The sequence below is a fragment of the Melitaea cinxia genome, chromosome 11, assembly GCF_905220565.1.
Source record: "Melitaea cinxia chromosome 11, ilMelCinx1.1, whole genome shotgun sequence".
In the NCBI taxonomy this organism is placed as follows: Eukaryota; Metazoa; Arthropoda; class Insecta; order Lepidoptera; family Nymphalidae; genus Melitaea; species Melitaea cinxia.
The window spans coordinates 13,462,364-13,490,270 of NC_059404.1; the positions used below are offsets into that span (position 1 = coordinate 13,462,364).

A 27,907-nucleotide genomic window follows, 5' to 3' on the forward strand; every position below is an offset into this window, starting at 1 on the left:
TTTCTTTTTATAGGCTTGGCGTTTTTAAAAGGGAAGTATAAACCATTTGTCAATCGCATCAATAGAGCTAAAAAAAACTATATATTTATTGAGGTAGGGTACAGTAGGATATATTCTGGTCAAAATCTGGAGCAAACCGTTTAGGGGAGTACCTTAACCTTTCATAAGATCATAGCCAAATAATACTGATCTTAATTAGAATTGGGTCCCTGTGGTCAGTAGGGCGCCTAGAGTTCCTGGGGTCAGTTTACCATATATGGCAGTTTACCATATATGACAGCTTACCATATATGACAGCTTACCATATATGACAGTTTACCATATATGATTGCTTTATAGCGCTTCAACATATCTGATGGCGGGAAAGTAGACCGGCTCCCCGTGGTCACCGGCTTACTTAGTAGCTATGGACCTTCCCAGGGTTCTTTTTCAGGGTTAGGCTACGGCAACTGCTTACCATCATGTAAGCTGTACGCTTGTTTGATAACCTAGTTGTATAAAAAAATTACACTAACCAGACCGCCACTAACCAAATGTTAACGTATGGTCAATAGTAACGTTTTATAAAATAATTCTTTTCATATAAAAAAATCAACTAAATATATAAAATTAGCTAACAAAGTTTATAATGAACGACGAACAAACTTACGAACGCAACTACCTTCATATCGGCTAAATTGGTAAAGTTTCTGTTCTTCTATGTTAGTAAATCTCTCATTGTTATAAAGCGGTAGATATTAGTAACTGGGGTTATTTAGTTTGTTTATTACATTTTATACATGAGTTAATATGTTTTAAAAATCATAAAATGCTGCTTAACTATATCTAAGATTATCCCTTCAAATGTCTTTGATAGTTTCAGTACAGTGACAAACTGAATAATTTAAAAAAAGTCTTATATAGAGTTTGGTAAAAAAATTTGGATAAAATCAAGTCAACAAATTAATATTCTTTTCTATTTATATTTGATGCCACCATCTCAAATCGAAAAAAAAAACGAAAATTACTACATGAAAAAAAAAAAACTAATACAGAAATTGAAATCATATTGCCTATTTACCATTATGAACCCATTATAAACGCACGGAAATTTTTTAACGTCAATCAATACCCCATGTAATAAGTTTGTCAAAAACCTAACCGAACAATGTCCAAACTGGAGTTATAATTTGAGTTTGGATTACTGACGAATACAACCTCAAACTTTTTTCGTATTAATAAAAGTTAAGGCTTAATTCATTTTAAGTACTAACACATACTGTGACTACGCATCATGAAAATTCATTAAGTTTTTTTTTATGCACCACACGAACAGTAATTGAATACAAAATTGTGAAGTAAAAAAAATGTACTATGTGGCGATATTATCGCTCGGTAGCAATTTCAGCCAGATATCCAATTTAGTGAAATAAAAAAAAAAAAATATTTCGTGTAGTAAATTATAATGGATTTTAAGCTGTTACACAAAATACTTGTAATAATTTAGTGCAATATACAGAATCACAATCATACGTAAACATTTGTAATCTTTTTTTAAATAGTGGATTTGAATCAAAAAGAATTCATAATTGCTTAGCAGACAACTCAAACTAACCTGGGCACTTTAAAAACCGAACATCAGTAGAGTCTGTTTTATATGTAGGATTATTACGACAGTTATTTTCTGGATTTTATCCATTTAGAATTTGGAACATCCTAGAACTTATCAAAAAAATTGTAAATGTGTGTATGTAACACGTTAAAGAACTGATCCGTGACAAAGAAATTGTATCAATTGTGTCTTAGGAATTGTCATAAATTTTTTGACACAAATCAAAAAATTAGTAAACACGGAAGCCTTCATTCTAAGTGACTAAAAAATAATTAAAGATTAAATCCGCTTTACTATTGCTAAACTTCAAACAAACGACTAACGAAGTTAAAACGAAGGTGAAACTACCGGATGTGCAAAATAAATACGTTTTAACAGAGCGAATCAAATAAACGCGTTAAACAAATAGGGAAATAAGTAAATTACTACCATTTCAGATCAGACGTTAAGGGGAGGTATAAATTAATTAGGATAGAGAAATGCAATTCCTTTAGCGAATACGGATTAAATAAATGTTGAGCGTAACACGTGGGTTTTAAATGTCGTTAAGTGTAACAGCTCTTGATCTACATACATTGTTTATTTAACTCTTAAGAAAATTAAGTTTTGCTTTACTATGCTTTGAGCTAATAATGTTTTTGTAAATACTTTTTGTTAAAAAGGACAGTAAACGTGATTATGTACATAATTTTAAGATTCGAATTTCGTATTGGCGGAATCGTCACAGCAACTGGTTGATCTCCGCACGAATTTGTATAGTCCATATATATAGTCCATATGTTTGCCGTGTTCTAGTTGATTTTGTTTACTTGTTTCGTATATTTTAGGACCCTATGTGTGATTTATATTCATTAGTTACAAATACTTTTAAATCTTTTAAATTTTGTCATCTAGCTTAAAAAAAAATTGAAATAAACATCTGATAACAAAAAGATCTGTTGTAAAAATATTCATCGAAAATTTCAACACATAGCCTATATTAAACAATTGACAGTCACTTATACTAAATTGGTCACTATTTTTTTCTATTATTTTATTTGTTATCTATTTAAAAGGACATTGACAATATCTCTGTTAAGTCTTTTCAAGTACTTATGTGTATTTTACTATATACTCTGTATTTATCTATTTTTATGTAACTTATATAATATGTAATGTGCTGTGTGGCTACGGCACTAAAGAATTTAGCCACCCCCTCTCTTCCCGTGGGTGTCGTAAGAGGCGACTAAGGGATAACAAGGTTCCACAACCACCTTAACCATCCAACTGCTGGCTTTGAAATACACAGGCCGAATTCGGGCAGCAGCGTCTTCGGTGTGACAAAGCCAGTACTGCGGTCACCAACCCGCCTGCCCAGCGTGGTGACTATGGGCAAAACACATGAGTTCACGTTATTTTTGGCGTAAACTTGTGGAGGCCTATGGCCAGCAGTGGACTGTATAGGCTGTAATGATGATATATAATATGAATAATAGCCGTTAATGCACAATCAACCAACTAAGTTTATCCATTAATATACTACTGTGCTTATGACGAACCCTATTAGCTCTATACACGAGTATTAGATGTATCATTCCGAGTAAGTACATAGCTTTGAGACAGCCTAACACTGACCAAAAGCAATTAATTAAGGACATGCATATATCTAATGAATTGCAATAGTAATGCTTCGTAAATAGTTACCCTGTGTTACCTGTGTTTGTAGCTTTTGTGACGGTATAAAGAGTCGTTGTGTGATGTTTATTAGCCTATCTTTGTTAAAATTATATTTTTTATATTATGTAATATATATTTATATAAGATTTCAAATATTTTTTACTATTTTTTTCTATCTATACATCTATAAAAACTCTACAAAGAGTATTTACTACTCCCACTTCCCTAAAATTGTCTGAAAGAGATCATTACATAGAAATAAGACAACATTTTGTAAAATGTTTTAGTCTATGTACAATGTCTTATTATCAATTAATAAATTGATCTTTTAGCTTAAGGAATTAGTGAAGACAATAAGAAAAACAAATCTTTACTCTTCACAAGATAACTTTACTAGAATAAGTGAAATCACTCGTCCATAAATAGTTTTTCAATAGTTCTTCCTTTTGTAACAACCAAATCGTACTTAATATTCCGTCTTGGATATTTTTTATTTTATTTTATAACTTAAAGATTTAAATATTCAGCATGTTCTGTGCCACCACAATATACCAATAAAAGGTCCCATTAAGTATGTACGTGATAACGTTAAGACAAAATGTTACAGAAAAAAAGAAGGATAATAATATTGTATTACGATCTTATGGTCATATATGTTGTTGTTGTTATGTTGAGGAAAATAAACATTTAAGGGGTTCATTGTGATGTAAAGTGATGAAGAGTAAAACATTAATAGAATAAATTTCAATATCCTTATTTTGGATTAGTTTAATCCTGATTATTTTATGTACCCCTTAGCAAAATTAAAAAAATAATATAACCTAACCTAACATTAAATTTAAATTACTTCTTAACTTTTAGTTTATGACTTTTACAAATCATAGCATTGCTTCGATAAATTAATACCTAATCCATTTCTAAAACAAATTCAAAAACACAAAATATAGCCAATGCAACCTAGAATATTATTAATCCTTCTAGGGATAGTAGTCTGTAGTAGACTGTAAACTATTATTAACAGATCCATCGCTCCTAAGTATCCCCAAATAACTGTTAAAAACCGTCGTCTAAAAGTTACAAAATATCATAAATAATATCAACACAATGCTATAGTTGTAAATCTTATTTTCTCCTGAAGGCAAGTGAAACGGACTTTTTAGTATTTATTTGTACGAAAAAATATTAAAGTATCCTAAGAGATCCGTGATAAATCACGATATCAATAACTTAACGCATTATATATATATATATATATACTAGCAGTGCCCGCGGCTTCGCCCGCGTCGAAATCAGTGTTTCACAAAGTTTTACCAGCAAACTTCCAGTGAAACTTTCATCAAAATCGGCTTAGTCATTCCGTAAACCTTCCTCTTGAAGCACTCTCTCCATTGGTGAAACCCCATGAAAATCCGTTCAGTAGATTTTGAGGAAATCGACCACATACGCTTTTGGGGACTTTGTTTTATAATACACTAACTGTTGCCCGCGACTACGTTCGCGTGGTTATGAAGATATGCATTACTATTAAGATGTTTAACGCAAACTATTTTTTTATTTCAGTCACTTGAAATGCTTATCATACTGAGTAACTTTTTAAAAGGCACAATTTAGTATAATTTAATAGTTATTTTTATAAAACCTCTCTATACACCACATTTTTAGCTTTATTTTCAGGCTGCAGTATAAATAACCTATCAGGCGAACTTATAGCTGCTGTTCATGTTTCGTACAAACTATAATTCCCAATTAAACCCTCTTAGCGGTGGAATATCGCAAAATCCGTTCTTAGCAGACGTCTACTTACTATAATCTACCTACCTACTAAATTTTATCTTTGTCCATCCTGGATGGATTAAAAACCACTGGATGGTCCCAGCGTTTTTGAGTTCTCGTGATGAGTGAGTCAGTGACCTTACTCTTTTATATATATAGATTACGATACATTATTTGAACACCTTCTCACCAAGCATACATTTTAAATTTCAAGTCTCTTGCTCAAAAACATAGTACTTTCATATAAACTTCCAACCCCCGTTTTATCCCCAAGGGTCGAGTTTCGTAAAAGCCGGTCTTAACAGATGTTTACATCCTATAAGAAACCTACCTGCCAAACTTCAAGTTTGTGGCTATTATAGTTTCGGAGATTTCGTGATGAGTGAGTCAACCTACCATCCCCCATATTAACCCCAAAAGGGAGTTTATTTCTAAAGATACGTTATTTGGATGCTTCCTCACTATCTATAGAGCACACATTTTAAATTTCAAGTCTCTTACTTCAAAAACATAGGACTTTCATATAAACTTCCAACCCTCGTTTTACCCCTTTAGGGGTCGAGTTTCGTAAAATCCGTTCTTAACGGATGTTTACGTCTTATAAGGAGCCTACCTGCCAAATTTCAAGTTTGTGGCTATTATAGTTTCGGAGATTTCGTGATGAGTGAGTCAACCTACCATCCCCCGTTTTAACCCCAAAAAGGAGTTGATTTCTAAAGATACATTATTTGAACACCTTCTCACCATATATAGAGCATACATTTTAAATTTCAAGTCTCTGACTTCAAAAACATAGGACTTTCATATAAACTTCCAACCCCCGTTTTACCCCTTTAGGGGTCGATTTCCATAAAATGCATTCTTAGCGGCTGTTTAAGCCCTATAAGGAGCCTATCCGCCAAATATCAAGCTTGTAGGTGTTATAGTTTCGGAGATTTCGTGATGAATGAGTCAAACTACCATCCCCCGTTTTAACCGCAAAAGGGAGTCGATTTCTAAATATACATTATTTAGACACCTTCTCACCATCTATAGAGCATACATTTTATATTTCAAATCTCTTACTTCAACAACATAGGACTTTCATATAAACTTCCAACCCCCGTTTTACCCCTTTAGGGGTCGAGTTTCGTAAAATCCGTTCTTAACGGATGTTTACGTCTTATAAGGAGCCTACCTGCCAAATTTCAAGTTTGTAGCTATTATAGTTTCGGAGATTTCGTGATGAGTGAGTCAACCTACCATCCCCCGTTTTAACCCCAAAAGGGAGTTGATTTCTAAAGATTCATTATTTGAACACCTTCTCATCATCTATAAGGTATACATTTTAAATTTCAAGTCTCTTACTTCAAAAACATGGGACTTTCATACAAACTTCCAACCCCCTTTTTACCCCCTTAAGGGTCGAATTTTATAAAATTCGTTCTTAGCGGATGTCTACGCCCTATAAGGAGCCTTTCTGCCAAATTTCAAGTTTGCAACTGTTATAGTTTCGGAGATTTCGTGATCAGTGAGCCGACGTACTATCCCCCGTTTTAACCCAAAAAGGGGTTGATTTCTAAAGATACATTATTTGGACACCTTTTCACCATCTATCTATAGAGCTTACATTTTAAATTTCAAGTCTCTTACGTCAAAAACATGGGACTCTCATACAAACTTCCAACCCCCATTTTACTCCCTTAGGGGTTGAGTTTCGTAAAATCCGTTCTTAGCGGATGTCTACGTCCTATAAGGAGCCTACTACCAAATTTCAAGTTTGTAGGTGTTATAGTTTCGGAGATTTCGTGATGAATGACCTTTCGCGTTTATATATATTATATATATATATATATATATATATATATATATATATATATATATATATATATATATCTATAATATCCTTTCGCGTTTATATATATTATAGATATAGATATAGATATATATATATATATATATATATATATATATATATATATATATATATATATATAAACATATATATATATATTGTTACTTAATTATTTTTATTACGATTAGACTATCTACATTTTTATGAGTGTATATCATACTTTAATCAACATTCATTACTCAACTGCGAAATCATTGAAATGTTGTTATGCAAAAAAAAATCATTTTATCATTTCATAAAATAAGGACAGTAACATCGTAACTAATACTTTTCCTTGTGAGTGTGTAAAATGCGTACGTACATAGTACACATGTCAGAAGTGAAACTTCTTTGGCAAACTAATTTATAAGTCTAACAAAAACGTTGCCGTTTTATACGTAAAAATTTTACCTCATGCTCCTAACGAAGTTTCACTTCAGTAACATTTTTGCGCCCACCCTCACAACTTTAATATCGCTTTTTAGTAAATAATTAATACTTAAAGTATTTACATACAATTAGACACGTAGGTATATATGAACACAATGTGTGAAAACTGTGTTCAATTTATAATAAATTGATAAATACACAGTAAAAGATCAACTGTTTTTCTTTTATTATTACAGTGTAAATGTTTTAATTACACTCCACGGGATTTTATATCGCCTTTTGTATTACTCGCTTCGAACAAATACGAGTTTTTACATTCATTGTTTTCCAATATTTACTTTTAATCTTTGACTTAGAACCTGTTTTCAATATGAATCCAGATTTTTTTGTTGATATTTTATATATATTTTAACGCATAGCTTTTTGTTAAGATATTTCTCAGGGTTTTTTTATTTTTTGTTTTATAACTAACCGTTTATGTTGGCGATGACGACTTTTTTATTAAAAATTTTCATAAAGACTAATTGGTTCAATTAACCTTAGCTTTCTATAAAAATAACTTTGGAGTTATATTTAGTTATATAGTAACTTAAAAATTATATATCTTCCCTCTATATGAACATACAGTAGCTATTTTGACTGTTTTCGTTATAATCATATCCGTCCGTTAAAATAAACATCTAACGGATGCGAATTTCTAATGTATAGTTACGTCTTCGTCTTTCTAAAAAAGATAGTTAGAAATGGACATAGTAAGAAATATCGATTAGTTTGTCAGTCAATCAGTCACTTCAGCCTATCGCAGTCCACTGCTGGACATAGGCTTCCCCAAGACATCCCGGTTTTCCGCAACCTCCATCTAGCCTACACAACGATTTGTTTACTTCAGAATAATTTTTTTGTCAACTCCACTTTTTATTGCAGATAGTTTCTGAACATATTTTTACGTATCTTACTTTACTTCTAGTTTAGTTCATGTGTTTGTATTTACATACATTGTTTCTAAAATAGGCAGAAATTGAAACTATGAATTTTTACTTTACAATATGTTGAGTATCAAATTTGAAATATTTTTTTTTCTCTATGACCGAAATTTGAACGTCAATTTCGTATTTCGTCCTTTAATCACGAACGAAAATAATGGATCTTTTACACATGCAGAAAGTTATTTATATTTTAATAGGAATTCATATACAAATTGCTATCTTTAATTTTAACAAACAAACCCTTTTATAAAAACATACAAAAACGAAATACACGTACCTTATATTACAAATATAATTACAACAATTATCAAAAAAGGTTTCACTAGAATTAAAATAAAAATATATTTTTTAAGTCCCATCACCATTTTTTTTACATAGGGTTACAAATATTGAGGACATCATAAAAGGGATATAACCCAATTTCCTGTAAGCTTTTCATCAATCTCATATACAATAAGTGTAACGAACCAATCAGGAGACCTTATTATTTACGCTGAATTTGTATTGAAAGTAAAATACTATTACTGTGTCCAAAGGTTGTTAAATCAAGCAAAAAAAATATAACCTAATCGTTTGAAGTCAAGTAACCGTCATATGTCCGTAGTGTATTTATATATAGATATATATGTTTACTACCATATTGTTACCGCCTGCAATATTTTCTGTTTGGCCTAAAGGTTGGCTGGGAGAGAATGCCACTAGGCATAAAATCCGCCTTTTGTTACAACTGTTTATAATGTTGGACAAAAAAGTATATAAATAAATAAATAACCGCTATTATTTAATAATATTTAATAATACAAGTGTAGACGTCGGGTATTGGGAAGACAAAGATGTGGTAAGTTTAAAGAAAATGAAAAAAATTAAAATTAAAAAATGAAAATATTTTATATCCAACTCAACTTAAACAAATAAAGTCAGTACAAAATGTAACAATGACTGAAAGATACCACACTACTTTTTTCTCTTAAACTTTTCTTTCAAGTTCATATTTGGCAGGTCTGTAGTTTTAATTATTTATTATAAAATAACAAATAAGCGCTACATACTCAACGACCACCAGTACAAAGCGAAGCCCTTATCAGAGGTCCAGAAATACACAACATAATCAGACACGCCTAGGTCATGATAAAAAAACTGTAAGGTCTGTACAATTAATTGCAATGTCAAGGACTTAATTAAAGAATTACTGTGACCAGTGATTTTACCAGATTTGAATATCATTACATAGAATAAAACAAAGTCGCTTGTCTTGTTTGTCCCGCTGTCTGTATGCTTAGATCTTTAAAAGTACGCACCGTATTTTGGTGCTGTTTTCTTTAGTAAAAAGAGTGATTCCAGAGGAAGATTTATATGTATAATGCATGCATAATATAGTAGAGGAACGCTGATAGTTTTAAAGTTTTCTAATGTGATGTCATAAATAAACACATTTTTTCACGCTAACATTGCAAGTATTTATTTTATATTATATATGTAGTATCAGCATTACTCCCGTGCGGAGCCGGAGCAGGTCACTAGTGATCTACCAAGTATAAGCTATGACGCACATTTGCTAAAAGCTTAGAAATATAATTATAAACAACAATAAAATGTTGATTTTTAAGAACGAATGAGGTAAAATACGCAAACAACATAAATAAACATAGTAAGCACCTAATTGTTAAAACTCGATACAAAACTAAACACGTGAGTACAACATATATCGAATTACATCTGACAAAATAATTACGTCTAACAACGGCTTAATTATCTCCCAGTTGCCGAGAAAACTGAAACAGTTCCGAGAGATACCGAAAGTACCTTAAACTAGGAAATCTTAGAATCTCGTTTCTAATGATGCTCAGGTTACAGGAAAAAATAATGTGTTAAGCTAATGTATTATTTAGTTTATGTTTTTTTTTTCTTTGACATATTTAAGTTAGTACATTAGATTTTGGTGCAGTTAATGTACAATCTAATTTTAAAATGAGAAATAGAGATCTTGAAGAAAGTCCAGAGTGTACATGATATGTAATCAAAATCTATAAACAAAGATATATATATATATTATATGTTCAATACCCCTTTTTCCTAATTTGTAAAAGTACAACAACCAAAAAATTACTCCGTTCAATTACTGATTAGCGGAACGTCTCACAAATTTATGTAAATATGAAGCAGCCTCACAGATTTCTTAACCCCACAGAATATGAGATAAAAATACATAAAATTATAGGACTTGAAAACTCGACAATAATAGCCTTGGCAGTAACAGCCTTTACAATGACCAGTGTGCCTTTTGCGGCAATGTCTGCATTTACTATTATAAATACTGAAAATATCCCATCCCTTTTCTATTCTATTGAAAAATAAACCATAAAAATTGGCTAAGGAGTCTACATATTAAGTCATATCAAGTCATATTAAAAGAAAATAAGTAGGTACTTTTTACCTATAGAAGTACCAAGTATGTATTCTCACATTTTCACTTCAATGATTCTCAACTTTGGATTGAATTAAAATTATCAAGATCGAGTTGGAAAAAGCTGACTACTGGAATCTGAACAAATGACACGTTTCACGGTTGCTCATTAACACCCGTCTACCGATTTCCGATTTATGCACTAACGTACATGCATATTTTTTTATAATTTTTAGCTTTTATTTTGTTGATTATCAGATTACTAAATTGTGTTTAATAAAATGTGAAGTGTTTAAGAATTGGTATGTGTCTTTGAGAAACTGAAATTAAAATGCTAATATAAAAAATACAAAAAATTGAAAATATTATATTCAACATGAAAATGACCACGTTTTTTAACCTTAACGCTTAATCCTATACACAGTCGAAGAGGTAATAAAACAGAAGATCAGACAATGTGATTAATTAATTTTTGACTTTTGAGTTATCATTTTATTTAAAAAAAAATAAGCTGTGAAATCATCTTGTGAGTTAAAACACATGAGGCCTAACGAAGACAACATGACATCTTAATACATTTAGATACTAGATATATAGATAGAAATACTAAGCATAGATTTACGACAACGCATTGGCGCAGCAGTCACAGCGGGTTCGATCGCACATGACAAACATTTGTATGGGCCATACAGATATATATAGATTGTCGTGGTCTAGGCATTTGTGCTTATGTATTGTGTGTGTTTCCAGACACGGGAGAAAATCCTACTACCGTTGAGCATGAAGCGTTTTCGTATATAAGCAAGTAAGAAAAAAAGAAGTAAGGCTTGTCATAGAAATATAAAAAGTGTACATAAAAGAGAAGACTGTATGCTTTCTCGTACAATGATTGCTCTTAGAAAACTTCATGTCAGAGGAACAACGTGATGAAAAGATGATGAGCACGTAATCAACGAAAATTACTTTTAAACTAAATTTCAAATCAATAAAAACGAAAGGACATCTCAAAATTATAACTGAATTTTTTACTATAGCAGTAGCCGTACTATAAACCTTAAGGGAATCAAATTGAAAAGGTTGGAAGAGGCCTGAAGGAAAAGGTGTTATTATTGGTAAATTAGACTCTCAAAAAACTTTTTACAGGGATGGTAAACGGAAATTAGACGATAATATCCAGGTCTCATGAAAATAATATTTGTAAAATGTTTAGTATAAAATTCTGTTGTAGAAATATAAAAATATGTCACTTTTAGTGAAAGGGGTAACTTTAACATCTAAATAAATAAATAATATATTTTTGTCAAAATTTTTTTAAGGCAAACATATATTAAAACGGGTATCCAAAATTATTATTAATTTAAAACTGAAGTATTTTTACTAAAAAAAATTAAAGAGTAAAATAAATCACTAATTGTAAGTATGTACTAAATAATTTGCAAATATCAAAACTCAAAACATGTACGTGATACCGCGGGAGACATATAATACAATTAAGGTATAATTTTATGCTAGCTTACTGGGGTTAAAGAAAAGCAAATACTTTTATCCCGGACAGTGTTATTATGGAATAATCTACAAAATTACATCCTACGTCCATTCATGAAGCTCGTAATATAATAAAAAAAACTCACACTATACTAACCTATTTTACAAGAACAAAAACATATTACTTTACTACATAGATAAGTTATCATTGCGATAATCTGTGCTATTATTTTGTTTATGTGGAGCGTTGTAATCGTTATTATTTAAAAAAATAATGGAATCATTTTCAATAATAAATGTAATATTTTACTGAGGTAGGGCACAGCAAGAAATATCCTGATCAAAATCTAGAGCAGCCCGACTGGGGAAGTAACTCGACCTTACAGAAGATCACAGCGAAATAATAATAAAATAATAATAATACTCTTTATTGTACACCATCAAAAGAAACAATTAAAAAAAAAAACATAAAATAAAGGATGTACAAAGGCGGTCTTATCGCTGAAAGAGCAATCTCTTCCAGACAACCTTTGGGTAAATATTCTGCTTTCAAACAGTGTTATGTTCCTGCGGTGAGTACGGTGACCAGAGCTCTTGGAGGGGTTCTTCGATGAGCAAGCCCGTTGCGGAGCAACAAACGCTCTGGTAAAGTGCTGCAAGTAGTCGCCTAAAACACCGACGTTTTACGGGTTCGATTCTCGCTCGGGATGGTTCTTTGTATTTGTACAAATATGTCTTTCCGATTTGGATGCCTGTCCTTGTGAGTCTTCCAGTTACTGTGCCTCGGTGAGCACGTTAAGCCGTCGGTCCCGGTTGTTATCATAAATAACTGATAGCGATCGTTACTCATAGTAGGGAATATATCTACCAACTCGCAGTGGAGCAGCGTGGTGGATTAAGCTCAAATCCTTCTCCTACGTGAAAAAAGAGGCCTATACCCGACAGTAGGATGTTACAGGATGAATATGTAGATTAGTTGTATATAAAAAAAAATTATGTGGTGTCATGGGACACCATGTAGGAACGTAGTTCTTTCGGATAGTATAGAAGCAACACAATTTGAAAAAAAATTTTGAATTTTATATATATTTTCTAGTTCTTGAGTTTTTTTTAATTGTATCGATTGGCTTTTAATTAAGTACATAAAAGTATTTAGGAAATTTAGTATTTTAGAAAATAACAAATACCGTAAAATAAAATAAATCAAACGAAATAATAATAATAAAAATAGTAATTCAAACTATCAAGTGAAATAAAAAACATGTATCTTTATTTATTGTCGACAGTATAAAATTACATAAATAATTAAAAAAATGTTTACTAGTAATATTTTAGTTTTACAAACGTCATATTATACAGTTGTGTGACTGATATTACGTCACTTCCGTTATATATTTTTCTTACGGTTTTATCACATTTTTTTCAGTTCGGTCGCCCAGCCTAATATCAAGCCTGCCGTAAGGAACTTCGTTCCAATACGTGTTTTAGTAGGTAATCTTTGTTTTTTCTTTCTTATTAAACTTTTAATGTTATTTTCATCAACATGTTTGCAGTCACATAATGAAGAAATATCTAATTATTTATTCACAACTAAATTTTATTTTCTTGTTTTGCTATACCAAAATAATTAAAAAATAATTATGTTACCACGAGTATTTAACAAAGATATGATCTTCAAATATCTTCGAAAGAATTAATAAATCTACACATACCTACCTATATTTTACTAAACCTCAAATGTGTATTATATTTTTATTGATGTAAAGGTCAAAAATAATTTACTAAGCGGTACATGTAACAGCAAAATTGATTTTCAATAGACGCAATAATCTTTATTTTTCGTGCTTCGTCAAATATTTACGTACATTATTTCCGATACTTACGTATGTTGTTAGAATAACTAAAATATGTAATTATTTTAGTATATTTTTCCACAAATGAGTAATAATAATAATAATAATAATAATCATCATCATCATCAATATAATTATAATAATGAACTTTATGTTTTTCCCAAATAAAAAATTTACGTTTGTACTTAAATGTTACAAAGCAGTTTCTCAGTAATTATATTTAGGATGCTTCTGCTGCCATACTAGGAAAACCTGTATTACGTCATGCAGTACCGTATTATAGTTAGTTTATTTCGTTATTTTTTATAAAAAATATAAATTTTAATATTTCTATCGCTAACTAATGTACTAAACGTGTACTTATTAGTTCCTTAACAATGTAATAGGTGTACATATTTGTGCCTTTTGTGTGTGTATGTGTGTGTGTGTGTGTGTGTGTATAAACGTATGTTGTGTTAGTGTATTATCAAATGACATATTATTATGTAAGTGAATAATACTTTCACTACGTACAAAATGAATATTATACCGATTTAGTTCTATATTTTTTTAAAAATCTGATTTCAAAAAGTCGTACATTAAATCTTCTTATAGATAAAAGAAATTATATAATATATTCAAAAAAAGTTTTTAAGAAAAAACATTCTTATAAAAATTTAATGATTTTAGATAAAGTTGTAGAAAAGGCGTTTAAAAGTTATATTTCTTCTATTTAAAAATCACATATAAATATTCCAATCTCAAACTTTTTTGAAGTTATGACAACTTTTGTACTTTTATATTTTTACGTTTATTTTTTCAAAGTATGGTTATTCATAAATTCCTTTAAATAAAGGTAGCTGTTTTATTAAAGAGTACTTTGCACGCTTAATATTATTAAATTTATTTTCTTCATTGCGTAAACTAGATATTTTAATTATATATATTTAAAATATATAAAAATATATCGTTTTTGTTATTATAATAGTTTGAAAATGTTGAACTATCTATTAGCTTACAAATTATAAAATTTAAAATATTTCAGACTTCATTTCAAATAGATAAAAAATACAAACATTAAATGTAAGATAACGTCCATTTTAATTTCTGAACCGGTCATATTTCTGACGTTACCAATCGCATAGCATTAATATTAATACTCGAAAAAAGTAAACGACTTCCTCTAGATAACCCAAACAGTATTTTTAAATATTACTCACCAATTTTAATAAAATGTCATTATTATTACAAAATTATCATTCATTTTTTTTAAAGGGGTTATCATTCAAAAATAAATGAATGATGAAATGATCTACAAATAATATAATAAAAGGACATGTTAGCAAATAATGAATTAAAAATATTTACTATAATTAAGGTTTTCATATTAATTAAGGTTTTCATATTTATTAAGGTTAAAAAATTAAGGTAAAAATATTTATTAATATTTATTATAATTAAGGTTTAAAATATAAAGTTGATTATTTTTCTTTTTTTTTTTTTTTGCTCTTTTTACGTTAATACTTTTATATGTGAAGTATTACTCTAGTCGTGAATAGATTTTTTTTTTTTAATATTCGAAGAAACGAAAAGTTTTTAATTGTATTAAAATTATGTTTTCCTCGCAAGCAATAAAAAACTGATTGATACATACGTCTATAATCTATAAATTAAATAACGAAGCTATTTATTTCACTTGAATATTTTGTATTGTTTCTTTTTACCGACTTACTATAAGCAAAAATATTAATTGACTGTATTTCATATTTAAAGCTACGTAGAGTTATTTAAAATATGTAACATTTGCCAGGGGATTATTTTTGTGTTGTATGTAAATTATATTATATATTCCACTTTTAATTTAACATTTCTAGCCTCTACTAGAGTTCAAAACTCTTAACAACTAAGTTGTCCTGATTATGTTACAACTTAAAATGCCCTATATTTTACTGAATAATTTATTTAAAAATCTCGATTTTACTAACATCTGATATAGTTATAAGAACTCATGTTATTTATTAAGTATTAAAAAAACACTATATTAGTTACAATTTCTTTTTAAAAAACTTGAAACTTCAAATATAGACCAGTATTTAAATTCAGTTTTAAATTTAAAAAAAAAAAAACTTACCTCGAAGTATTCGTTCGGGAGTGAATTCGAAAGTTCGGAGCGCGTAGTGCAACAAGTTCTAGTTTGACTGAGGCGCTCCAATTTATAGCGAGCTGGGGCGGGCTTAGGGCGGAGCTACGCAGGCGTAGCTGGAGTCAAGTGGCGTTAATAAATCTTGGCTTAATGTGCTACTGGCTTGATATTGATGGGAAATTAAAAAATATATAGTTTCATAAAAGTTACCTGGTTAACTTGTTCTTTTCATTTTTTTTTTGTGCCAATTGCTGTAGAAATTTGTATTTTCTTTACCATTTTTATAATTGATTATGGTTCAGAAGTGTATCTGTGCGATTAAAAAATATTGTATGTGTTATCATTTGAAAAAAAAACAGATATATCGACATTTTAATAATCTAAATTACGTTTGCTTACTGATGTAGTCATTTCAATTTTTTTTTCAAGAAAAATGTCTCCACATCATTCACTAAAGAGGTAAAACAACAATATGCATATAAGTATGAATGTTTATATATATAAATAACTACACCATTGTTACCCATTCTTGACATACTTATTTTGTAAATAAGCTGCCAGTCACCCCTAAATCAATCAAGACACATTACCCCGCTTGTAACAAGGATACTTGAAATACTGCATTTAGGTATCTTATAGTCTAAAACTGCATTTAAGTCCATAAAAGTATTTATACTGTAATCGATCAATACTTCCCTCTTTGAGAGTATTTTATACACAATATCATTTGCAAAAAAAAATTTTAATAAATAAAAAAATCAGAATAAAGAGAATGCTTTTTAATAACAGTTTAAGAAGATATACGTTATTTGCAATTTGAAAGAATTTATGGATGTTTCTAATAAATTAATTTATGAAATCCACTTAGAAGTTAATAGATGTGTATGTATACATAACTTATATATACCTACTCAAAAATATATTGAAAACAGTAACTTCAATTATATTTTAGACTATTAGGGCCATTGAGTTAAAGTTACAAAATTTGTAATGAAATATCATCATTACAGCCTATACAGTCCACTGCTGGACATAGGCCTCCACAAGTTTACGCCAAAAATAACGTGAACTCATGTGTTTTGCCCATAGTCACCACGCTGGGCAGGCGGGTTGGTGACCGCAGGGCTGGCTTTGTCGCACCGAAGACGCTGCTGCCCGTCTTCGGCCTGTATATTTCAAAGCCAGCAGTTGGATGGCTATCCCGCCACCGGCCGGCTTCTTAAGTTCCAAGGTGGTAGCGGAAATGTGTTATCCCTTAGTCACCTCTTACGACACCCACGGGAAGAGAGGGGGTGGCCATATTCTTTAGTACCGTAGCCACACAGTATTGTACTGTAATGAAATATGTTATAGTACATTTATAAATACATAATATTATACATTGTCTTTTATGTCATTTATTTAAAAATATTGATATTACGTCTATGTATATACAAGTATAAATATATTTTCAACTTCCATCAGAAGTTCCTAATCATCACAGTTAATAATTGCCTTATATTGTTAAACTAACAGTTATAATCCTGAACAAATATCATGAGTTATGCAAAGAGCTTAATATAGAATCATGTAAGTTTGTATGTAAATTAAGGTAATAGCACCTTAATATATCAAACTATATTTAAAAAATAATGTGAAATTTATTCTAATCATACATTGAGAAATACTCCAATTCGGTAGGGAAAGTGTTTAGTTTACTTTTTGTATAGTGTCACACTATACAATATAAAAAAAGATTGTATAGTGCAAAGATTTGTATAGTGTAGGTAACAGTTACTCATGACCATGGGTTGACTGGAAGAAATCTCTTTCAGAGATAAGTCCACATTTGCCATAAACCTTACTATTATTTTATGTTTCTATATGTATTTTTGACTGCAATAAATATATAAATAGTGTCGTTAATTTCTCATGTCTGACTGTATATTTTAATTAGACGTATATATTGTTTAAACCTAAGTCCGACCACTCTGGTGTAATGGTGCGTGTGCCATGTCAGCGGTGCTTAAACGCGGGTTCGAATCTCGCTTGGATTGAATATTTATGTTTATGCAAATATTTATTTCCGGTCTTGTTGTTTGTCCTTGTGGATCTCCCCAACGTGGCTCGGAGAGTATGTTATGCTCGTTATCGTATAGTCATCGTTACTCATAATAGGGAATATATCCGCCAACCCGCAGTAGAGACACATGGTGGATTAAGTTCTGATCCTTCTCCTACATAAATAAATAGGCCTATGCCCAGCATTGAAATGTGTGATGCATGACAGACTAAATAGTAAACCTAAATCATAATCAGTCCTACTGTGACTTGAGTAAGCAGCGAAAGCGAAGCATCATAGTGATTTAGGTTTGGTCCTTTGTCCTATATGGGCAAAGAGGCATTTACCCAGCAGTAGGCTAGGGCGTAATAAGCTAATTGAATAAATTCAATTAAACTATGAAAACTGCTTTTTATTGCCGAACACAACACGAATTGTAACTAAATTTAAACTTTAAATTTTAGATCTGGTTTTGCTACTTTAGATTTGAACTCGCTACAATATTTTTTTTCCTTTAATTTTTTTTTCTTAGATCTACGTCCCTTATTATTTCGCTTTTGTTTTTCTCATCATCATCATGATAATTACTTCAGCCTGATACAGTCCACTGCTGGACATAGGCCTCCACAAGTTCGTGCCAAAAATGGCGTGAACTCATGAGTTTTGCCCAAAGTCACCACGCTGGGTGGTCACCGCATGGCTGGCTTTGTTGGCTTGTTGGCATTGGCCACCAAAGAAGCTGCTGCCCGTCTTCGGCCTCTGTATTTCAAAGCCAGCGGTTGGATGGATGGCTATCCCGTCATCGGTCGGCTTTTAAAGTTCCAAGGTGGTATTGGAACTGTGTTATCCTTTAGTCGCCTCTTACAACATCCACGGGAAGAGAGGTTGTTTTTCTATTTTTAGTAATTTAGACTTCATAACAAACTCATAAGAACTTCGACTTATCATTTGTATGCCACGACTCGCATTGCTTTTATACCGTCATTAATTAGTTCTTAATGTTAATAGTCCGTACTAATGTAGCTTACATTCGTACTCCCAACCAAAAGTATTTACCAGCCAACTATTTATAACATACATATAGATTCTGTTAATCAATACTGAAGCTAAAAATATTAAATTTTCATATTTCTCTATCTTCACCCGCGGATGACGCTAAAACTACTGAATGGATTTAAATGAAACTTGTTATAGATTATAAAAATGCATAATAATTTATACAGAAAGTCAAAATCAAAAATAACTTTATTCAAGCAGATCGTTATTTTAAAAATAATAAAAGATTCAAAACTCGTTACATAATATAAAAACTTAGACGAAATTAAATGTAGCACGGATTTATTTATACCATAACAAGTACTAAATGCTTTTACGAGTTGAAAAGTTCGACCGTTCTGGAGTAAGTTTCAGAATAAGTTACGATGTTTAGACACACTGTGGCGGTGGGTACGAACTTCCGATTACGATTTCCATTTAGCGCACAATGCGCACGGTGTGTTGTTTCCTTCGTTTAAAATATTTGTCACGTTCACTTTTGCTTCAAAACATTCAAGAATACCAAGTATCGTAAAATATTTTGTACACATTTATTGTATATCAATTTATTTATTTTTTTAATATATATTTGGTACGTATGAGAATGGGTTCTTAAGTATGTTTTATACCGCTAGTTAATTAGGGTGTCATTATAAGTTTTAAAATTTCAAGGTTGCTATGATGACTTTTGATTCCCGTAGGGAATTACAGTAATTATTATTTTGAAACTAACAGTTGTCCGCAGCTTCCCTCGCGTAAAAATTGATAAAATTTTCAAAGAGAAGCTAAATCAGGGAGTCTTTAGACCACCTTAAATCAATCCTGTTGCGAAATTTGTTTTAAGTAGGCGTTTAGAAATTACTAACTATCTCCCTGCCAAATTTTAAACAGCTGACACAAAAATGACTTTCATACAAAATTGCTCGAGCCCACTTCACTTCAGCCTATTGCAATCTACTGCTGGGCATAGGCCTCCCCGAGTTCTGCATTTGTCTCCCCAACTCCTGTGTCTTGCTCATAGGCAAGCGGGTTGGTGACCGCAGGGCTGGCTTCGTCGCACCGAAGACACTGCCGCCCATCTTCGGCCTGTGTATTTGAAAGCCAGCAGTTGGATGTTATCCCGCCATTAGTCAGCTTCTTAGGTTCCAAGGTACTAGTGGAACTGTGTACAGATAACAGTACTACTAAGTACAGATTTTGTGACAGGACCAGATTAAGGTGGTCTACGTGCTCGAGCAGTAAAGAATATAGCTACTGCCTCTTTTCCCGTGGGGGTCGTAAAAGGCGACCGAAGGATAAACCTCGCCCAAAATCATCAGGGTCCTGGAGAAGGAAACTTCATTTAAATTTCACAATAATTAAATGACTTAACGATTTTATATACAGAATGTCCCAGAAAGAATGAATCATCCTGGAGCGCCTAATATCGTATATCAGGCACTCTAATAAAAATACATAAAATTATTTTTTTCCAAGTGGTGCCAATAATATGAGGTTTTTAAAAAAAATACGTTTTATCATATCGATATACGTTATTTGCGTATTATCTTTTTCCTTATAGACTATACTATTAGAAATGCAGTAAAGACTATGATTATCTATAGTACTTTTTTTGGAAAAAAAAATCAACAACAATTTTTAGCATGAAATTTTCCTTTTCGAATTTCGATTCAAAATTTCGAAATTTTGCCTTTCGTGAAAACAAAAAGTATGAAGACCTAAGCAGCCAACTACTTCAAAAATATGCGCAGTTAATACAGATTACAAAATGGTATAAAAAATAATTTTATTTAACGTTAAGATGCAAAAAGAGTAAGCTCGACTGAAAGAAAAAAATAATATTGGCTTAAATTATTACAATAAAAGCGTTAAGTTGTATATGAAATCTTTATTTCATAACAGGTGTTCGAATTTTCCGCCACCGACTCTGATACAAGCTGACCCTAAACAAGTATTACAGTAATCCTATTTTCAGAATGATTTTAAAACTTTCAAAGTCATTTAAGGAGGACATCAATAAACAAACAATGGTTTATACGTCATTTAATTAGGCTTACGTTTATTACAAATATTGTTATATTTTTACTGTTTTTAGTTAACTTCTGCATATAATATCAGCAATTTATTAATTTGGTAAAAAGAAAGTAGAAGTAAGCGCTCTTTTTACCAAATATTTTATAAGATTTTTACTAAGAGATCGGATAGAGGGTAGGACATTTTTTGGAAGGGTTACGTCTAACATCCCAAAAAATTTATTTTTTGAACCAGAATTAAGTTTTTTTTTCTTTTTTTTTTACTACGTAAAAGTGTTTGACTATATTTATGCAAGAAGTAATAAATAAATAATTAATAAATAAATAAGTCTTATCTAATACCAAATTAATAAAAAGATAAGGTTTGTCCGATAGTCTGTTAGTTTGAAATGGCTGATTTATGGAACTAATGAATCATTATTCCTTAGTATTATGGGTTATATTTCAATTTCCGAATAATAATAAGCTTGAACCAGAAAAAATTACAAATAATCCATTCTTAGACTCATGAAAGCAGATCGTAATCGTTAGTATTCAAGCAATATTAAAACTATACACGATTTAAAACTCCCCTTGGGACTTTCTTATAGTAATTATTAAGCTTAAAGTCCTTGGACCTTTAATAAGGGCCTTCTGTCAAGCCGAAGAACTGTTACAAAATAATACACTTACATAATAATCTAATAAACTCTAATTACACACAGATTTGTTTAATATTTATTCAAATATAAATTTTCCATTTCAACTATTCTTGTTAAAATGAAACTTTCACTTGTAATGTCCTTTGAAATAATCTCACATTCTTCTCCTGGGATTAACCTAAAAAAACCAATTTGAGTTTCTAGAGTTTTTGATCGAAAAAGTAATTCTGTTAAGTCAAGTAAATAATGTCATTATACAACCTTTAGCACTAGTCTAGTAGTTAAATACTTATTTAACATAGCGTTAATGAGATAATTTAACCAACGCGAAAGAAACTTTGGTAATTTTGTATTTAAATATACATAATTTTGTATTTATTTGACAATATTATAATTCTGTCGTCGTGATCACTGAACCAAGCTTAAACACGACAAAAGTCACTCTTTGCTTATACTACTTACTATTTTATGTATTTGTTTTAATATATTATACAATATTCGGGTACATATATATTGTATAATATACAAAAACAAATATCGTATATGTAACTGTGAAAAGTAACATCTGTGGAATGCTTAAAACATACGGAACTCCATTAAATTCTTTGGGTTTGTAGAACATTCCCTTTTCTTGAGTACCTTAAGTGTGTCACCCAAATCCACCCTTGTGTGAACCCAAAATGCACAAATGTATTTATTTTTATCATTTTTTAAGTTTAAGCATCAGTTGATTAGAGCATGCATTCCTATTCAGTTTACAAATTTTAATTAAATAATGTAAAATAATTGTGTTTGCTCGCAAACAAAAAAAAACCTACTTCAATTACATCGACGATTAATACAACGTAGATCGACGAAAAATTAGTCAAGTAACTACGCGTTATCAAAGATTACTCAAAAAGTAGTTGTTAGATCTCAATAAAATTTCTATGTGACCACATGACAAACATCAGCTTTCGATTAAATTAAAAATTATTAAAATCGGTACACCCAGTAAAAAGTTATCCGGATTTTCAAGAGTTTCTCTCGATTTCTCTGGGATCCTATCATCAGATCCTGGTTTCCTTATCATGTTACTAAACTAGGGATATTTTCTTTCCAAACAAAAAAAGAATTATCAAAATCGGTACACCCAGTAAAAAGTTATTGCGGATTTTCAAGATTTTCCCTCGATTTCTCTGGGATCCCATCATCAGAACCAATTGACACACACCAACCATCTTTCGATTAAAAAAATTGTCGAAATCGGTCCACACGGGCAAAAGTTCTGATGTAATATACATTAAAAAAAATACAGTCGAATTGAGAACCTCCTCCTTTTTGGAAGTCGGTCAAAAATTATAGTTACTGTTAAAGAGAACCCAAATACCCTCTCAAAACTTGTTTACAATTTAATTTAAATATTTGCGTTGACTTTAGTAAGAATTTAACGAAAATACTTACAATTTCTACGATCGTTAGAAATTTTTAAAGGTTGTATCGTCAAATGCATACATCAATCTCCATCTCGTCTTCTTTAATCTGTGTGATATTAGCGGAATGTGGCCTGGTCCTAGTGAAAATCATTGATCCTAATTTATAATGTTCTGTGGAAGTTTACAGAAAACCGTCCACAAACACTTGTTTTACACATAAGAAAAGTCAAAAATAAAGGGAAGAAAGTGTGCTTGGAATTTGAAAAGCACATCATTTTTGAGAGATAGAGGTTATCTTAAAACAATTTCTTATGAAGTATATCTAACACGTGTTTCAACGATTCCCCCGAGATATGCAGGTTATTGATCACCTAAATAAGAAAATAATTTGGTAATATATTGATAAGAAAATTGGTGAGACATTCATTGGTAATGACGTGAATTTTATTTTATTATAAGAGGTCTATAATAAATAATAGTATAAAAATTAAATTATTATTCCTTCGTGACGTTGCCTGCCTATTTTTAACCAATTTTAAAAACATATAGTTCTCAATTCGTGGGTGTACCGATTTTAATGATTCTTTTAATTTAAAGCTGATTTATGTTGTGTGGTTCCATTTAAATTGAGATCGACACTTGGAAAGTATTTTTTTGAAGTAATTTCTAGTAAGGTGTATTTTATTGAAGTTTATTTGAACCTACTTTGATATTAGTTGTCGATGTGTGTACCGTGTTTATTTGCGAACAAACAGAATTATAATATGTCTGACCACGTGGGTTCCGTATTTCTTATATCATCATACTCAAAACTTATAACTATATACGTAGGTAAAGTATATGTCTAAGCCCTTTTTACCTCTATCCACTCTTCCTTTTTACGTTTTTGGGTTTTAGGAACTAACAAAAGCGTGTGTGTGTATACTTACTATGACAATATAGTTGAATAGACTCTAAAGAAAAAAGTTGATAATTCAAAAGGTTAAGCGGATGAAGCATAATGGTTACAGTACCAACTCGTACTTATACATGAATACAATCAGTGTAAAATCTTATGTTTAATCAGTAAAGAGCATCCGTTAACGTTTACTGTAACACCGAAAAAGATCGTTAATGTAGAACTTTATTTTAAATGTTTTTTTTTTTTTTTTTTTTTTTTTTGTAGAAAATGGTACCACGGATCTTTTCTTTATTAAAAGATGCTAATATTAATATCGATGATATGAATATTCCTGTCGATAAAATAATAGTAAAAAAGAAATGGTAGTTTTGATTGTAGTCACAATGCATGCTAAATAAATGTTTGCATAGACCATACAAATGTTCTAGGTATTAGTGTTTGTGTTTCGCTTGTTGCCTAATCTCCGACACAACACTTCATCCTATTGGGGGACGTTGAGAAATAGCGTTTTTTTTATATCTTCAATTAGAAAACGTCCTAATTATTGTTTAAGAGACTTTAATGTACGGGTGAAAAACAATAATGTCTTACCAGTTCTTTAATTTTCTATTTGTGTTTTTTTTATTAAACATTATTAAAAAATAAATAAATAAAGTTACTATCATTATTTTCTAGAATACATCAAAATCTATAGTTTATATTATAATCTTATAAATAATTATAAATAACCACATGCCAGTGATCACAACGCTCTCAACAGTGCCAAAATATTAGCAAATGAAAATGATACTCAAAAAATATCAAATTTTACGTCTTCATGGTAGTTTTCGTGACCATTAATGCTTAAAAACGTATACGGTACAAATAATCCTAACTAAATGCTACTATAATCCACAATAAATCTAACGTTAGCTTATGAATATAAGAATAGAAAAATTCCCAAGAGCTCTTTCTGTCACTCCACATGTCTGTCATATTACGGCTACCCTCGCTGAGAAAACTGAAACACTGAATTGGTTTTTATATTTTTGTTAAACTTTATACATGTGTTTGTACAAAAACAAAAGTTTGAAGATTGAATAATTGAATGTTTTATTTTAATAACTAAATTAATTAACGTTTATTTTTATTTAATATTATAAATTTTAAGACTATTGTCTGCAACTAAATAACCTCATCAGATATTCTGTTAGATGCTTCCACTTTTTACTTATCTTTATTGATAAGGAAACCCGACGGCTTTTTTATTTTCAGATTTAAATATGACGTAGTATAATTATAAACCGATTATATGATGTCACCACAGATTAAAAATGCCGTGAATGTGTCACAGGAAATTATATTAAATCGAGAACCGATAGTTATGCTCTGATGCTCGCCACCCACTTCGTTACTCGTTTTAATTAATCAGCTATACAAAACGTGTTGCGTTTAACTGCGATTCGCGATCCTAGAGGAATCGAGAACACGTTTATATTATATGTTATAGCTATTTATAAAAGTGTTTTTAATAAAATGACTACTTGCCTAATTCGGGTTCGCCATACAGATGTTTGCCATGGTCTGGGTGGTGGGTGGTGCAGTCCTTGTGGGTCTCCCCACCATGCATCGGAGAGCACGTGATCGAGATCTTGTACAACTGATAGCGATCGTTACTCATAGTAGGGAATATATCCGCCAATCCGTGGTGAGTCCAGCAGTGAACTGCGATAGGCTGAAGTGATGAAGTGATGAACGCGCTTTACAATCAATGGCCACCAGTAAAATGAGAATCATTTATCGGCAGTTCGAAAACGAGAAAACCACTATCACTCTGGAACCGACAAAGATTTATGTAATTTATACGAACATGTGTGTACTGTGTGGCTACGATACTAAAGAATTTAGCCACCCCCTCTCTTCTCGTGGGTGTCGTAAGAGCCGACTAAGGGATAACACAGTTCCGCTACTACCTTGGAACTTAAAAAGCCGACCGGTGGCGGGATAACCATCCAACTGCTGGCTTTGAAATACACAGGCCGAAGACGGGCAGCAGCGTCTTCGGCGCGACAAAGCCAGCGCGGTCACCAACCCGCCTGCCAAGCGTGGTGACTATGGGCAAAACACATAAGTTCACGTTATTTTTGGCGTAAACTTGTGGAGGCCTATGTCCAGCAGTGGACTGTATAGGCTGTAATGATGTGTCATAGCGGGGATAGAAATAGCGCGCAACACAATATATTTCAGACTCATTATTCATAATTACCCTGGAATTCTAGAAATCCTTCCATTTTAGCAGTATATAAGACTACTTCTGGTGTATGTTTTTTCAAACAAAATTATTTCCATTAAAACAGATCAGTTTGATCGAAAATATCGCTAGAACACTCTTATTTAATAATTCCGTAAGAATATATTCTTTAAACAAAAAAACATCACCTATGGAGGTAATCCTAAGAAGATTTTTAAGTGTTGTCTTCTATTTAACATCTTTTATAGATTTTTAAGCCGTGTGGCTGCAGCAGTAAAGAATATAGCCACCCCCTCTCTTCCCGTGGGTGTCGTAATAAGCGACTAAGGGATACCACAGTTCCGCTACCACCTTCGAACTGAAAAAGCCGACCAATGGCGGGATAACCATCCAACTGCTGACCAAAGGCCGAAGACGGACAGCAGCGTCTTCGGTGCGACAAAGTCAGAAGCGGTCACCAACCCGTCTGCCCAGCGTGGTGACTATGGGCAAAACACAAATGAGTTCACGCCATTTTTGGGGTGAACTTGTGGAGGCCTATGTTTAACAGTGGACTGCGATAGGCTGAAGTGATGATGATAATGATGATAACCAGTCAAATGGAATAAGATAGAAATTCAATGTATTGAGTAATTTTCTACTGTGACTGATACGCAAAAAGGCATGACTGGTTATACTCGTAGAATAAATTACTCAACATGATGGATTTTTATTTTCTTAAGACATGGAAAGTATTTATTGTCATTTACTATAAATACTTTTTGGTTGGATAAAGTTTTTTATCGTAAGTCTGTTTCTGCGAACCATGATGGACAGTAGCTTCAGTATTACATTAGTATATGGTAGACTATATAGCCTTATATGCCGTGTGGTGTCGGCCGAGTAGAATAGCACTACCCCCTTTCTTCCCGTGGGGGTCGTAGAAGGCGACCGAGGGATAAACCTGGCTCAAAATCATCAGGGTCCTGCAAAAGAAAAACTTCATTTGAAACCCGGAATGGGGTCTCCGTTAAGCATTCGTGACATAGCTCTAAAATGCGAAAGACTCCTGCAGCCAAACTGGCTCCACACGTATTGACCCGTCGTTCCTGTGGGCCTAGCTATTGCGGTCGAGAGGGTGGAGCAGAGCTTAGGTAACTCTGCGTTTTCCTGAAGAGTGTCCTAGGCGACACAGCGTCTGTTTGACACTATCTAAATCGTCTGCAATAGACGGACTAAGGCCAATGAATGAAATATAGCCTTATGTACTAATTTGGCTGCTGGAACTAATCAGATTGCCATTAATATACATATACAAGGCTGTTAATGTCAATCAGGAAAGGAGACAATCCCGCATAACCCAAAGAAAAACATAACAAGCTATATTTCAAAGTCGTGTGAAGTATATCGTAAACATAAAGTTGTTTTTGTGATATATTTCGGAGTCTCTACTCAGGTCTGAGGTGACAGGGACAAGACTAAAACTGTAGGTGGGACCA

At 31.6% G+C, this 27,907-nt stretch overlaps 1 protein-coding gene across 2 annotated transcripts in view; it reads right to left on the reverse strand.

The window, feature by feature from the left end:
- Positions 1-16,190, reverse strand: part of LOC123657859 (neuropeptide F-like) — a 51,788-nt gene extending 35,598 nt beyond the window's left edge. For both annotated transcript variants that reach the window (XM_045593359.1, XM_045593360.1), the window contains exon 1: positions 16,122-16,190. The gene's annotated coding sequence lies outside the window, so the exon portion shown is untranslated. The remainder of the gene's footprint in view (positions 1-16,121) is intronic.
- Positions 16,191-27,907: the final 11,717 nt, after the last annotated feature.